Source organism: Perca flavescens, chromosome 9 (assembly GCF_004354835.1).
Source record: "Perca flavescens isolate YP-PL-M2 chromosome 9, PFLA_1.0, whole genome shotgun sequence".
Taxonomy (NCBI): Eukaryota; Metazoa; Chordata; class Actinopteri; order Perciformes; family Percidae; genus Perca; species Perca flavescens.
In genome coordinates this window covers 33922032-33939488 of record NC_041339.1, presented here as the reverse complement: position 1 = coordinate 33939488, position 17457 = coordinate 33922032, and the positions used below count along the sequence as shown (strand labels likewise).

The window sequence follows — 17457 nt, the reverse complement described above, 5'->3', positions numbered from 1 at the left end:
AATTATCGCCATGGGAAAAATATGTCGATAACAGCTACAGAATTTCGATGTCGATATATTTTCGATTAAACGTCCAGCCCTAGGTAATACTGCATATTATGACCTTAGTTCATTCCTGTAGACTAAAAACAGAACTGCCTTCAGGGAACTGGTGTAAATGTAAGTGTGATGACATTACATTACATTACATTAATCAATTGCTCTTCAGTTCTGTACCGTGTCATGACCAAATTAACACTTGCCGGCAAGTTAGACGCCAGAGAATAAACTGTTATATTTAAAAATGTATTTCTGTGTGATGGACATGCTAACCTCTTTTAGAGAGTACTCAGGGGCTCCATTAGAGGATGGATACCCAACCCGAGCCCAACGGGACAAATATTTAGAAATGATGTTCGGGTTTGGGTCGGGCTCAGTCACATCAGCGTGATAAAGCATTGAACATTGTGTGTGTGTGTGTGACCTGTGTTAACGTGCACTTGTTGCCCCGTGTGCTCTGATGCATCATCTGTTGACATTTCCGAATGCCTTCCTACAGTTGCTTAATAAAAGTGGGCTTTCCACACAAACAAACGTACATGTGTCATTAGTATGAGGAGGAAAAAAAAAATATTTTAACTGTGTCGGGCTCAGACATAAATATCTTAATGCCTGTCGGGCTCGGGCCGGGTTCGGTTGCTGCTCTGTCGGACGCAGGCCGGGCTTGGACAGAAAAATGCGGCCCGATCCGCACTCCAGGCTCCATCACTGTGTATTTGGATAAAGAGTTGACACAGACTGATGGCTGCGTGGGGCCACATACTGATGGCTGTGTGGGGCCACATACTGACACAGAAGGCCCCTGGTGTGTCACCTTTCAGCCAGTGTGCTGGCGATGTCACCGCAGAGAGGCGTTTTCAAAAGGGAAGTGTGTATTTTGGGTAGGAGGGTGGTGGTGGTAGTAATAATGCGGGGGGGGGTGGCTACTGGCTTGTGGCCTCGTCCATCATCGCAGTGGAGCCATCAGCTGTAACATATACCAGCTGACCCAGGGAACCTCAGGCTGACCCGTGGAGGGGGAATTCTTCCACTCAGCCTCACACACAGGCAAACAAAAACACAAATGCATGCTGGTAGGTTGTGACTATGGCCATTATACATAGTGTTAATGAATATGATACCGATACTATTTCATAGAAATAACAGGGTATTAGAGGTCTACAAAAACATCATTTTAGAAATCATTTCAGCTAGTGTGCAGTAGGACGGTATCGGTTGAAATTCTTAATACTAGTGCCACTAAACCTAACCCCGAAGAAATCCACAAACTCTTATTCTTACTATTCTATTGGTGTCAGTCTTTATGCTAAGCTAGGCTAATCACCTCCTGTCTTTAACCTCTTGCATGAGGGTGATACTGAGCTCCTCATCTATGTATTTCCCAAAATGTCCAATATCACTTTAACAATAGAATCAATTAAAATGTTTAATGTTGGATGCACAGCCCTTCAAAAATAAATATATAATCTAAATCAAAAGATAAAATAATGTCCACATGTTAAGAGCACAATCCACGTCTAAGTATTTTTCCAATTGTTGAACAATATGCAAGGAGACTTGACAACATCCTTGATGAATAATTTAATGATAATAGCCCCTATATGTGTTTTTTCCAGAGTAGCCATATGCTCCTGTAGCCATAAAGCACATCAATAACGTAAATAAGATATGATGAAAACATACATTTCCTATGAACTCAACCTTGACCCTGAACCCAACCCGGACAGCTGACAAAATCTGTTGTGGTGATCAGGAATCCGTCAGGTTGGGAATCGGCGCAAACAGTTCATGTGTGTCCCATGACATGTGTGTCAAGCACACAGTGTCGTGTTTGGTCCAAGGGATGACTGTGGCTGTCAATCAGCAGATTCCATTAGACGCATCAAGAGGAAGAGCCTGGGGCTTTGTCCACTTAAGGACTGCGATTATTACATACGTTATATGTGCATCTGTTTGTGAGTTTGTGAGAGTGAAAAGCTTGGGGGGGGGGGTAAGCATGTCTCACAAAACCTTTTCCAAGTGTGACTGGGGCACTTCAAGGTTAAGTGAGTGCAACCCTAAAGGGCAACACAAGATTCCACAAGGGATGTGAACCTCTGCCCCGAGCGATACACGTCAATACCCCCAAGCAAGTAAGCTGCCCTGGGAGCGGGGGTGGGGTGTGGTGGGCTGGCGGCAGAAAGACAGCAGACTGTGAGTGAGAGAGGGCAAAGAAAGGGGAAGACATATGGACATAAGAGTAGGCTATCAATGGGTCTGAGAAGTTTTTTTATTATTATTCTGATTTAGTTTTTTTTTTTTTTATGTTATATTGACTATGACACAGAAATCTTTACAAGGTCTGAGAATGGAAACGGAAACTGTCAGTGATATTTTGTTGTTGTCGTCGTATTTACTGTTTTCGTTTTCTAAATGTATTTATCTAAGTTTAATTTAGTTTGTTTTTGTTTTTCATATATTCAGTCATTCACTTAGCTATTTCATTATTTCAAAACGGCTGATATTACCAGCCAATTTTCAGGTTATCACAGATGTATCAACTCGGCGGATATATTAAATATGTATAGATATGTTAAAGCTCATTTAGAAACAGCTTGGCCATTACATGATTTGGCCACCAAAAAAAAAAAAAAAAAAAAAACTTTATTTTTCAACTACACTTCTCAGTACAAACTGTATCTTCGTAACAATTTTTTAATACCCAGATTTAAGGGGTCCTTAATAATAATAGTTAATACGTTTGTTTAAATATATATATATATATTTAAACAAACGTATAATCCATATATATATATATATATATATATATATATATATATATATATATATATATATATATATATATTTATTGTTTGTTTTTAAATTATTAATTGATATCGGTATCAGCTTTAAAAGTGTACTTTCGGTGGAGCTCTAGTGTAGTCTTCACCTGCCATCAGACTTGTACTGCTCTGAACTTTGTTGACAAGAGTTGTTGTTACACCCAGAAATAGTGTCTTGGATATCTTGGTTGACAACATTCTTGCACTGGAATAAAGTAATATTGAGAAAGAGGAGCTGGTTGACTTTTATCATACTGAGTGATGGGTTGAAGACACATGCAGGACCCTGCAGTGCTGTATGTGAGTTCCCACACACGCGCACCACCACCCCCACCCCCACACGGAGCAGAGGTGGCTCAGTGGTGTAGATTTAAACCAGGATTGAGCTTCTGGTTGCAGATGCCAGTGTGGTACACATCCATCATCCTGCTGATTCTTTTGGGCCAGTGAGTGATGGACCCCAGTCAGCCGGTCGAACACCCTCAACTTCTGTTTCAGCCACTGAGTGAGAGACAAGGAGGTGATGTACAAGCCCCCTGGGGGGGGGCACACAAGCATGTGTCAGTGTTAAGAGGACGGGGGTGGGGGGAGGGGCTACGGGAGTGTCGAAAATGATGGCGCTGCCCATACAGAGTATTGAGGTGTTCCATACACTCGACTGTAAGCGGAGGTACATCTTTCTGGGGATAAAGGTAAAGGTGCTGACACAACAGGCAGACGGCCAAGAACTAGTGGCCTCATGTCGCATCACATCTCCTGTGACTTGGGCAAAACGTTGCACTTAAACACATCGTAAAGACGATGTTTGGCGCCTGTGTAAGAGGAAATAACTCTCCATGTCAGCAGGCGGAGTTAATGTATTCGTCAAACAAAAAAGGAACCCAGATATATAAACCGTTGCTATAACAGTGGACGATGAGAAGATCCTTCTGTGTAAACCCTCTTGACTTAAGTCGTCGGATTGCTTTCCTTACTACCGCTTATTTTCTTTTCTGTATACACACAGAAAAGAAAATAAGCAGTAGTATATGTCATGAAATGTTTTAATATTGTCTGATTAAATATTGTTTTGGACCCCAAGAAGACTAGCTGGTCGTCAAGGCGTCAGCTAATGGGGATCCTTATAATAAATACAAATGTTGTCTTGCACTAATTCGCTGAAGCTGAACAGTTTGAGTTTGAGAACAGTGAGAGATTCCTCTCACCGACGCAACAGCCTAGAAATCTAGACGCACCCTAGCGGCAGCAAATTTATTTTGCAGCCAGGGGGGTGTGGGCACTCTCCGTTGGCTTGCGAGCTGGAAAAACCGGGGGGCTTATGGCTGCTGCTGCTGGTGAACAGCGGTCTTCTGGAATACTTGGAGTTCAGCTTTTCTTTGAGAAAAGAACAAAGAACGGCAGTGAAGTCATTCTTAAAAAAGGAAGATGTGTTTTGCCGACTGGATACGGCAAAAGTTTAATCTATCAACTAGCTCTGCTACTTTCTTCGTTGCTCTGCCTGGTTGTAGTGCTATCCTATTACGTGCAGAGAGAATTTGAAAGTCAACAGTTTATCCAGCCCCACGGAGTGAGCCCTGTCAATGGTGAGTTCCCAGACCCTACATCTTGATGTGGGTCTGGCTTGTCAGGCTAGCCAACAAGGGTAGAGGACAGCCATGGTGCGTGAAACACCGCAAAAAGTAGAGCGATGGACTAGGGATGTCACGAGAACCGGTACTTCGTTACCAACTTGGTACCAAAATTCTGAAAATGTGCCGGTACTCATTTTTCCACAGTACTGTAGGTACCGGGGGATGCAATCCTTCCTGAGCTGACGGGGGCAGTATATACGCCTAACGTTAAAAATGTTCTAGACTGCTGCTAAATGCTGAAGAAGAAAACAGACAAGCACAGGAAAAAAAAAAACAGCGAATACCCCCTCATCTCCCTGTACGGCTTGACCGCATTCAGCTTCTGGCTTTACCGTACATCTACGGCGGCGGCTTTCACAACTTCACCTGGAACTACCAAACCGCAAGTGAGTCTATTTCTCTCTGCCGTTGTTTATCGCAACCTGACGTGTGCTCTGATAGCGCTTGTTTTAATGGACCTCTATAACATCAGTTAAATTTAACCAGCCCAGTTCTTTGTGAAAAACAACGGCACAGAGAAACACACGTAACTACTGTAAACATGCTTGCTGTCTGGGAGTTCTGGGTGAACTCATGAAAGACGTTACCGTACGCTGGCTGTGTGAAAGACAGTACCATACACTGGCTGTGTGAAAGACAGTACCATACGCTGGCTGTGTGAAAGACAGTACCGTACTCTGGCTGTGTGAAAGCTGTACCGTACGCTGGCTGTGTGAAAGACAGTACCATACGCTGGCTGTGTGAAAGCTGTACCGTACTCTGGCTGTGTGAAAGCTGTACCGTACGCTGGCTGTGTGAAAGACGGTACCGTACTCTGGCTGTGTGAAAGACGGTACCGTACTCTGGCTGTGTGAAAGACAGTACCGTACTCTGGCTGTGTGAAAGACGGTACCGTACGCTGGCTGTGTGAAAGACGGTACCGTACTCTGGCTGTGTGAAAGCTGTACCGTACGCTGGCTGTGTGAAAGCTGTACCGTACGCTGACTGTGTGAAAGACGGTACCGTACTCTGGCTGTGTGAAAGACGGTACCGTACTCTGGCTGTGTGAAAGACGGTACCGTACTCTGGCTGTGTGAAAGACGGTACCGTACGCTGGCTGTGTGAAAGACGGTACCGTACGCTGGCTGTGTGAAAGACGGTACCGTATTCTGGCTGTGTGAAAGCTGTACCGTACGCTGACTGTGTGAAAGACGGTACCGTACTCTGGCTGTGTGAAAGACGGTACCGTACTCTGGCTGTGTGAAAGCGGTACCGTGCGCTGGCTGTGTGAAAGGCGGTACCGTCGCTGGCTGTGTGAAAGACGGTACCGTACTCTGGCTGTGTGAAAGCTGTACCGTACGCTGGCTGTGTGAAAGACGGTACCGTACGCTGGCTGTGTGAAAGACGGTACCGTACTCTGGCTGTGTGAAAGCTGTACCGTACGCTGGCTGTGTGAAAGACTGTATCGTACTCTGGCTGTGTGAAAGACGGTACCGTACGCTGGCTGTGTGAAAGCTGTACCGTACGCTGGCTGTGTGAAAGACGGTACCGTACGCTGGCTGTGTGAAAGACGGTACCGTACTCTGGCTGTGTGAAAGCTGTACCGTACGCTGGCTGTGTGAAAGACTGTATCGTACTCTGGCTGTGTGAAAGACGGTACCGTACGCTGGCTGTGTGGTGACACCAGGCTTCAAAGCAATGGGCTGTTGTGTCCAAAAGACTGACATTTTTGTTTTTGTAAATCACGCTCTCCTTGCCCCCTCCACTCCACACCATAACAGAAAGTTGAAACTAAAAGAAAACCCTGAAAGAAAAGTGACGTGACGCTGCCTCTTTAGCTTTACATTACTCACTGAGGTGGTCTGATCAGCTCCTTTTTACAGGTCCCTATAGCCTATTCGGAAATTGGAAAAAAAGAGCTTTATGTTAACAGCTTATTTTGATTGCAATAATTAACCTGTGCAGTCACTCGTTGTCCTTATTTGGTTTATTTAAGAATGCGGTTTTCTTATCTCAAACCCAAATTGATTGGTGTCTTGTTATTATGTGATCACTTTTACTTTGTGTGCTTGTGGCTATACTGTGGATGTAATCCTTTACTCTTAGTTGTTTGTTTTATACAGTAGTAGAATGCCAGTTGTTCCATTCTTATTGTCAGCATTTTGCTATTGTAGCTGACATTTTCTTTTTGTTTTCCTTTTGTTTTTGTGTTCTAATGGTACGCCATCCAAAAGTGAGAGATATATATATGTGTGTTAGCCCTCTGTTTTTGTTGCTTTTACTCGTTACAGTAATGACAGCATTTGACGGAAGCATCAGGACAAGAAAGTGGCCTTCTCGTCTCATAACTGTAAAGGTTTGCATGTCAAATAATTTATGGAGTATAGACTTACAGATGACCCTTTGAAATGGCATTGCTATTTGACCTTTGAGTCTCCATGTAATGAAGAGTGCCTTCTGGAATAACTACAGAACTTGTGTCTGACAGTTCACTCTGGCCAGGGGCCATGGTCAGCTCGGTGACAGGGGGGCCCGGCTCTTGACATGGCAGTGCATTGACCAGGTGGAAAGTGAGGGTTCGGGGGCTAAAGGTCGGGAGGGATAAAGGGGGACAACGGCATAATAAGGGACAGTCAGGTCACTTGTCGGCTTGGGCGCTAATTTGGTGAGGGCAGGGGGCCACTCGCCACTTTCCAATCCTTTAGAAGACCAGCAGGTGCTCTAAAGAAGACAGGCTCCAAATAAACACTTTCCACATTCCTCTTCTACATCAACAGCTGTCCATTTTTTGGTTGCTTTCTGCTCACACCAAACTCTCTTTAGACTCAGTATTGGACTCTTTCTGTAATAACTCAGTGATGTTATTCTCCACTGCTACATGTGTGTCCTTAGCTCTGTCTGCCCTTCTCTTGTGCAGCATCCTCACCTACCCACAGCCCCCTTATTCCATGGTGGCATTCTGGGTGCAGCTGCCAGGGCCTAATTGGTCCCTTTGGGCCAGGGAAGAGCTGGCAGCAGCCCGCTAAATTGCTGATCGTAACCAGGAGAAGCGGGCATCTGCTCGGAGCGGACACCGCTGCTGAACCGCTGGCATGGTCCGCTCACAAACACATACACCAAGGCATATGTACTAATAAAGGTCCTTCAAAGTCAGGGCGGCTGAAAGCCTCAGTTCAATAACTTTAAGAGTAGACTTACAAAAGTCAAGTCATCCGCTACAAAAAACATATGGCATTTATCGTATCTTCACATGTTCAGATTACTGAAGTTAAAATGTAGAAAAAAATGGAACTACTTCATGCATGATGTCATAACATGGCTACAGAAAATAATGACAGATTCTTTTCTATGTCAAGTCCAGCTATTAGATTATGACCGGCCAATAATTCTCCAAGTCCAGCTATTAGATTATGACCGGCCAATAATTCTCCACACCGTATGTATTTAAAAAAAAAAAGTTGAATAGTTTGGCACTGCCTATTATTAAAGGTTAAAGGTGTCTTTTTTGTCATTCACAGAGAAATTAAATTTGTCATCTGCATTTAAACCATCCCACAGACCCTTTGCACATGCACATGACCACGACCACGTGACGACGCCATGACGGACGGCAGAATCGCCGGAAGCACAAGCTAAACAGTGTAGTAGACGAGTGGGAAGTTTCATTAGTTTTTATCGGTTTAAAATAAATAACACTAAATAAACTGTAATACTACTATCTTCTTCTTTATGGCTTCTTCTATTGAACAACAAGTTGTCGTTCCGTTATCGGTCGAGGTAGGGCATCTGGTAGGTGCTCACACAGAGCAGTATGAGAATTTGGAGATTGCAGGATTGGATACGGACCCTTACCTTCTTCCTCCGTTTCCATGGACTTCATTAAATCGCCAAGTCTGCCCGTCTTCAGTCCACACGATCTGTACCACTATGTGGTAAACAGGATATCCCCATACACTGGTGCTGATCTCAAAGCTTTTAACCACATGGAGGATTATGGCGTTTCATAACAACAAGCCAGTTAGCTGCCTTCTGAGCCAAGCCAGCTACTGTATAACACAGCTTTGACTCACACGACAGATCACGATCAAACTGTAAATGTGACTAACTTGTACTGACATTTGAATTTCCCTTCGTATTAAAGGCAACCTCTGAGCAGGCTAGTGTGTTTCAATCTTGGAAGCTAACGTTAGCTAGCAATCACCTGTTGAGTCTGCAGCCAGCAGCAGAGACAAAATCCAACAGACGGGACACAGCGCTCCACAAAATAAACTAAATATTGCATACTTATCGCGACACTTTCGATATAATATTGCGCAACGTGATATCACGATAACGATATTGAGTCGATATATCTTGCACCCCTAATAAATAAACCTTGTGTTGTAAGAAAACTTGTTTTGTTATGAATCTATTTTGATGCGTTTTCCCATAACTTTTGTAATTTTACATATGTTTAAAAATATCGAAATTAATATCGATATCGCAATGAACAGTGAACATGTGCAGAGCCCCCTCTGCAGCTCACTGACAGGAATTCAACAGTAAGATCTCCTGGTGCTCATGCACGTGTGCGCACAGGTGCAGGTGTGTGTTTGGATGTGGTTGTACACCCTGACCCACTCACAGGTAGTACTGGCCCCCGATTCAGTGTGGGAAATGAACATTTAGAATATATATTATATAAGATTATTTCATGTATTGAGTTTGATGAAGAGTAAGTTAGTTAACTGTCAACTGAGACTCAAAGGATCATGTTTTCCTGACAAATGGTTAGGAGGAGACAACACCGGGGGATGGGGGGCAGTGACTACACATTAATAGGGTATTGTGAAACACATTATGATGACTTGTGATTTCAGGAAGGCCTCAGGAAATACTGCATTGCCAAACTAAATCAACATAGTCATGAGTTGGGCGCCCGGGTAGCTCAGTTGGTAGAGCACTGGACTGCATTCAGATGCCATGCAGCATTACAAAAGACTTGAGTCATCACACCAGTGACTCTGGTGATTTTTTTTTAAGAGACAAACAGTAGGATCTGCCAGGGCTCATGCACGTGTGCATGCAATACATACGAAGGTGTGTGTCCTCATCTGGCGGTACACCCTGACCCACTAACAGGTGAGTATAAATAGTACTGGCTCCCTTTTCTGGGTTTTCCAGCCAAGTCTCTCCTGACCTAAGAAGACGTGATGGAATCGAGACCAGCAGCTGTCTCCGGGCTCAGTGCTGCGGCCTGCCGCCGTCTGCTGTCGCCCAATGTGGGACCGCAGTCAAACCAGTTATCACTGCCAGCAGACTCTAACCACTGATACCCTACCTTCCCACCAGCCAGGCTTTAAATTTGAAACAGATCAACTAATCATCAAGACACCATTAAATGAAAATTCATGTTTGACTGTTGTTCAGCTGTGATGTGGAATGGCGCTGAAATGATTAGTTGATTAAAGCAGATCAGAACCACAAGTCTTAATGCTTAATTTGGATTTTTTGCTCAGATCCGATTTTTTGTTTGGCTGTTCACATGACCTTTTAAAATGTGGCCTATATCAGATTCCAGTGTGAACTGTTTGCGGTTTCGAACTGACCCGCATGCACAAAACAACAATAACAATGACATCAGATGCAGCACGCTGTTGCACTAAAGTTAGGGAGGTTATGGAGGGAGTCAGCATTTTTGCTTTTATTTCAAAATGTTTGTGTAATGGCAGCCGTAACGTTAATGAGCAGAGAGAAAGAGAGCCAAATTTGCTATTTTGGCCTTTTGCGGGGTTAAGGCTGCAAATTGACTACAGAGGTCTGTGTGGATGCAGAGACAAAGCCAGGACTGCTTTGTGAATAGCTTCACAGAGACGCAGTTTATTCAAAACGCAACTTTTGAAAAAGTGGACCTGGGTCTGATTCAGGACCACATATGGAAGTGGTCTAAATCTGATTTGAAGAAAAAAAAAAAAGAAAAATCTGATCTTGGTGTTCACACTACTTCTGAAGAAGTCTAACCTCGTCATTTGACCCCAAAAAAAGAAAAAAATTCTGATTTGGGCCACTTTTGCCTGTAGTCTGAACGTAGCCAAAGTCACAGTAGCCAGTGTCAATGTCATGCAACTCTAGTATGTATACGTATGTATGTATGTATGTATGTATGTATATATATATATATATATATATAAATAATTCTTGTTCTGTTGACATCACTCAGATCCAATGGAATTAGTTACACAATCCCCATCATTGTGGTAATTCAACACACGTTGCTCCAAACGTGTCATTTATATATACAAACTAAATAAAGCAGGAATGCACTGACCGACGAGCCTGGATGTTAGAGAGATAACTGTACTGCAGTATGGTAATCCTCTCGAAAATACACAAGGGGCTCTGACCTCTAGGACACCCGGTATCCCGTGCACACATGCAGGCATACAGTGAGATGGGCTGCTATAAACTGGGGGAGTTAGCAGGATCTAATCTATCTGTGCAAGAGCCGGAGACAGAAACAGAATGAAAGTATGCAGCCTCTTTATTTCACTATATGACCTGACCTTTTAATCTAGTCATAGTATAATGTGATGGACATGGAGTATATATACATGACATAAAAGACATGGGACTTGATAGCTTTCACATGACTTATAGCACATCATAGATTTTTGCCTACATGGATATCTCCTATGTCTGCTGAATAGATACTTTTTTGATTAAGATGGCACACTAAATAGTTCTCACTTATTTTCGTCATATATTTAGTTGTCTTTTATATATGGTTAGATCTACAGACTTGCGCATGTTAGTTTGTCCCTGAAAATATGCTGTTTCTGTGGTATGTCTATATACTAAAGAGGGATAAGGAAATTAAAGAGTGATGTAATTTATCTTAGTTTTTTGTTCTTTTACTTTTTCATGATTGTCCTTTCTTTTATTTGGAGTATTAGGCCAGAACGTAGATATCTAAAGGGTCTGATGGTCAACAGTGGGAATCATTTTAAATGGGAAAAGAAAAAAAAAAATCACCAAACATGAAAAAAAAAAACCATTAACATTGTGGTTTTCCTTACTTTCACTAGCTCACACTGCTTTTAATTTTCTCTGTTTGCATTTGAGTTTATATTGTTAATGGCGGCTATTTGGCAATCAGTCCAGCATTACTGTCATCAACAAGACGGTCAATGATATCAGTGTGTGTCTCCATGGAGACAGAGTGAAGTATTTAACAGCTAAGGCCGAGCCCCCCCCAAAGACAGGACACAAATTAACCACACACACACCACAGACATACACACATGTGGCACACCCACACACAGAGCGAGAAACCTACCGGACAGGAGACAAATTAACCACTTCCCACAGAGCAATTCACAAGGGAATAGGGGACAGTAAACGGCAAATGATCAATATAGCTTTCTTCAGGAGCGCCCACACAATATTAGCCCCACATGTAGATACATTTGACCACATAAACATATCCCAACATGTGTCCAGGGGACAGTGTGTTAATCCTGTGCATTAACACACTACTTTAGACCCAGATGAGGACAGTTTGATGCTGCTGTTCCTGTGTGACTGAGGAAGTCCTTGTGTTTGTGATGCTCTTGTCCCCGTTAGACAAGTGGCCCGCCCGCCCCCCCCCCCTTTTTTTTTTTTTTTTTTTTCTTTTTACTCCTCTTTAACTCTGAAGCTACAATGACAGGAGACAAACTAGCTATTTCCCCCAGAGCAACTCACCGGGGACGGCAGAAAATGAACTGCCCCAGATCAATACTATACTCTCTTTCACAGTCACTCTGTGCTCTCCTCCACAGATACACAGCAGCGTGTGCCCCCCCCAGGAAAAAGACACTTACGGTTTGAGTCAGAATTGAAGAAAGAGAAATAAGAGAGAGAGTGTCTGCATGCACTACGTTAAAAACGTTAATTAGAAAAAGTGCACCTGTGCGAGTATTTTAAACCACTGGTGAGAAATAGGGACACTGACGAAGACCATGGAAGACTACTCCTATATATGTTTATATTCATAACACAGCCTGGCTATTTGTCATACTGTGGTTAAGGTCAACCTGCTTACATGCCGCTTAAATATGCTGCAACTCAAGATCCAAGCTTCCATGAAGAAACCAATTCACCTGGAGCAACATGCCTGCAAATAAAAAGATCCACCAACAGAATAATATAAAAAAAAATGCTATGTTATTGTTGACACATAATAATTAATAACTACCTCATGTTCTGTCCACTCCATTTATCACTCTTTGCAGGTTATACTATATATGATATGTAATGCTGTCAAGATTCTTCTGTATGATGCATAAAATGTTTTGTTTGCTGGATGTAATTTAAATGTATTCTGCTTCTTGCATTTGCTTTCATCACTAGCGCTTACCTGGTCTCTTTATTGTAATATTTGTGCGTGCCTGGTGTGCTTTGCTGTACGCCGTTTGCCCTAAGAGTCCTAGTTACTATATCCCAGCATTTATACAGACTGTCTATTCTGGCATATTGTATTATTACTGATCTACATCACTTCATAGACCACCATTTGCACTAACTGTATTGTCTCTTCTCTACATTCAGCATTTATATTACTGCTTACTGTGTTATTACCGATCTACATCACTTAATAGACTGCAACTTGCACTAATTCTATTTTGACTCTTTACTACACTTCAGCATTTATCTAGACTGTCTATTCATATACATTGTGTTACACCTGATCTACTTCACTAACTAGACCACTAGACTAACTGTTTATTGACTCTTTACACCATCTCAGCATTGATATAGACTCTCTGTTCATGTATATCGCACATCCATCGACTTACTCACACCTAACTATGTTCCGGCATTTGTAATGCCCACTTATTCTGCACTTTATGTAGCATTTTGTATTCTATATTCCTGTACTGTATTGAATGTGAAACTATTTGTTGTCTTGCACGCCTACGCTTTTCTTGGCCAGGTCGCCGTTGCAAATGAGAACCTGTTCTCAACGGCCTACCTGGTTAAATAAAAAATAAAAATAAAAAGAGTAAAAGTTTGAAAGCCATCTTTTTTAATCAAACCTAAGACTTTTTTGTTAGATAGGCAGAGATTTCTATCTCATTTGTGAGTAAGTCAAAAAATTTGAAATAATCTGTGACTGAAACAGAACCAGCTGAATGGCAGGCAGGAATGCATCTCTTTTAACTGCGTCACACTGCCTTGAAATTATGTTTCTTGGTCATCATTTTCCAAACTTTTTAACTAAATAAAGTTAGGAATCAAGCTGAATACAGAAAATCTGTTGACAGGGTTGCCAATAATTTAAGATGCCATAAGTGTCCAATATGTACACCTGCATTTTTGAGTTAAGCTGACGCTGATGTGAACAGGGGAAGGAGTTCACCAGTTGCTCAGGTTGCTGAGCCAGCAGTGAACATGTGCAGAGCCCCCTCTGCAGCTCACTGACAGGAATGCAACAGTAAGATCTCCTGGTGCTCATGCACGTGTGCGCACAGGTGCAGGTGTGAGTTTGGATGTGGTTGTACACCCTGACCCACTCACAGGTAGTACTGGCCCCCGATTCAGTGTGGGAAATGAACATTTAGAATATATATTATATAATAGGGGTAAGGTGCGTTAGTTAACACATTATGATGACTTGTGATTTCAGGAAGGCCTCAGGAAATACTGCATTGCCAAACTAAATCAACATAGTCATGAGTTGGGCGCCCGGGTAGCTCAGTTGGTAGAGCACTGGACTGCATTCAGATGCCATGCAGCATTACAAAAGACTTGAGTCATCACACCAGTGACTCTGGTGATTTTTTTTTAAGAGACAAACAGTAGGATCTGCCAGGGCTCATGCACGTGTGCATGCAATACATACGAAGGTGTGTGTCCTCATCTGGCGGTACACCCTGACCCACTAACAGGTGAGTATAAATAGTACTGGCTCCCTTTTCTGGGTTTTCCAGCCAAGTCTCTCCTGACCTAAGAAGACGTGATGGAATCGAGACCAGCAGCTGTCTCCGGGCTCAGTGCTGCGGCCTGCCGCCGTCTGCTGTCGCCCAATGTGGGACCGCAGTCAAACCAGTTATCACTGCCAGCAGACTCTAACCACTGATACCCTACCTTCCCACCAGCCAGGCTTTACATTTGAAACAGATCAACTAATCATCAAGACACCATTAAATGAAAATTCATGTTTGACTGTTGTTCAGCTGTGATGTGGAATGGCGCTGAAATGATTAGTTGATTAAAGCAGATCAGAACCACAAGTCTTAATGCTTAATTTGGATTTTTTGCTCAGATCCGATTTTTTGTTTGGCTGTTCACATGACCTTTTAAAATGTGGCCTATATCAGATTCCAGTGTGAACTGTTTGCGGTTTCGAACTGACCCGCATGCACAAAACAACAATAACAATGACATCAGATGCAGCACGCTGTTGCACTAAAGTTAGGGAGGTTATGGAGGGAGTCAGCATTTTTGCTTTTATTTCAAAATGTTTGTGTAATGGCAGCCGTAACGTTAATGAGCAGAGAGAAAGAGAGCCAAATTTGCTATTTTGGCCTTTTGCGGGGTTAAGGCTGCAAATTGACTACAGAGGTCTGTGTGGATGCAGAGACAAAGCCAGGACTGCTTTGTGAATAGCTTCACAGAGACGCAGTTTATTCAAAACGCAACTTTTGATTATCTCTGTCAGATTGATGTAAAAGTTGCATCAAATCCGCCTTGGTTGTTCACACTGCGGCATTGAAGAAAAAAAAAAAAAAAAAAAAACTGGACCTGGGTCTGATTCAGGACCACATATGGAAGTGGTCTAAATCTGATTTGAAGAAGAAAAAAAAAGAAAAATCTGATCTTGGTGTTCACACTACTTCTGAAGAAGTCTGACCTTGTCACTTGACCCCAAAAAAAGAAAATAATTCTGATTTGGGCCACTTTTGCCTGTAGTCTGAACGTAGCCAAAGTCACAGTAACCAGTGGTATACATGTGCCAACAGAGCACTGGGACTCCTGGAACGTTCAGCTTCAGTCATTTTGATCAGAATGCAGGGCCAAAGTGTTGAGCCTCAATTACAACACCAAAGACGATCAACAAAATCCTCCATCATTTTAATTTTTTTTACCTGTATTACCAGTTATTGATATCACAGCTAGAGTTCATAGTCTGAGCACTTCACCCATCGCTGCTAATTCCCCTTCCCCCCCATCCCGCCCTCCATGCCAACCCTGCTGGCATAACGCCTGCTGGAAGGGACCACAGCTCCAAAACGGTCACACCTTCCGCTACCACAAATGCCAACGGCGCTAATGCCAACTCACTGACAGTCACGTCGAAGCCACAGTGCTACTGTAAATCATACGAGTGTAGGGGGGACGACTTCATGCTGCGATTACTGTACGCGTGGCGGATACACACAGACACACACAAACACACTCCTTCCAACTAGTCGAGGACTCAATTACTCTGCTTCTGTTCTGAGCAAATCTCACTAATTAAATAGGTGAATCATTAATTATTCAAAGAAAGAGAGAGAGAGAGAGAGAATGAGCGAGAGAGAGAGAGCGAGAGAGAGAGAGAGAGAGAAACCCTTGACGAGTGGGGGAAACGGGGGCGATGGTACTGAAGGAGCATGGGAAGGGTGATGGGAGGGGGATGCAGCGCTCTTCTCGAGCTATAAAACAACCCACACCCGGCGCGGCTAATCAATACAGCCCTGCTGGAATTAGCACTTATCTTAAAGCCCTTTAAAAGAGCGTAGTGACTGACAAACACAAACAATCATCCATTACTAAATACCAAAACACAACCGAAGGCCTGTGGAGGAGGAGGAGGAGGAAGGGGGGGGGACGACACACACACACTGAGGGTAAGAGTGGAGGAGGCTGATTAGGTGTGCGATTGAGGAGCAGGGGAGAAACATATTAATGAAATAGAGAGAGAAGGACAAATGAAAGGATAATTCCACTTTTTTTAAACAACTTGATTCATATTTTCATAGTTTAGAAAAATTATACTCGCCAGACTAATTGCGGAGGTCTGGGAACACAGATCTTAGAGCTCCTAAAATAAAAGTTCAACAGGACAACAAATATGAGCTGCCAAACAAACAGCACCTTATCTAAACCCCTTAATTTAGCAGGAAAAATAACAAGTAAACAAACCTAAAATCTGGGGGAGAATCGTTTATCTGTGTTTTAAGCCCCCGACGTCTCTTTCCAGGTAGGGCTGCTCGATTATGGAAAAAAATAATCACGATTATTTCGGTCAATATTGAAATCACGATAATTTGACACGATTACTCGTTAACTTCTGGAAAGATGTTGCAATTATTGAACTTGAAAAACAGTGGAAAAAGTTAAATAAATCAACAGTAAAAAAACACATCTGTGAAATTTGCCTTTATGCTTTTCCTATTTGAACTTTATTTTTTCCTTTCAGAACACAAGAGAAAATAAGAGTTTACTTGCAAAACGTAATGAGCTAAATAATTGTTTTTCTCGATTATTATGTTTTTGTGATCGTTGGGAGCCAAAATCATAATCACGATTAAATTTCGATTAATTGCACAATCCCTGCTTCCAGGCAGCGCAGCCTGGAAGGCACTAGGATTAGGCTATGGTTATGGTTATGGTTAGGTGCCTTGAAGGAAACAGTCGCAGCGCTGGAGACATTGGGGGCTTAAAACACCATCGAGAGGAAGAATCCCTCATTGTACAGGACACTTGTTCATCCAGAACTTTGGCAAGTACAGTAGAACAATGTCTGTCTGTAAAATGGTGAACAGACCATTTGGGCGATCATTTTACTGTTGCCTCCATCTTTGTTTTCTCTTTGATATAAGTATGGCTAATCTGGGGATGTGTTTAAAACCTGTGGGATTGTCCGATTGCTCAAATTTCAAGATTTAAACTGCATTACAATATTAAGATGTACAAGTGTGCTTGTTGCAACAAAACAATATTTACATGATGCTGGCTACCAAACTAGGGCTGCACGATAT

General features: G+C 42.7%; 1 protein-coding gene across 1 annotated transcript in view; it reads right to left on the bottom strand.

Annotated features, from left to right (window-relative positions):
- zc3h3 (zinc finger CCCH-type containing 3) overlaps positions 1-17457 on the bottom strand; it is a 93937-nt gene that overhangs the window by 51050 nt on the left and 25430 nt on the right. The gene's annotated exons all lie outside the window — the stretch shown is intronic.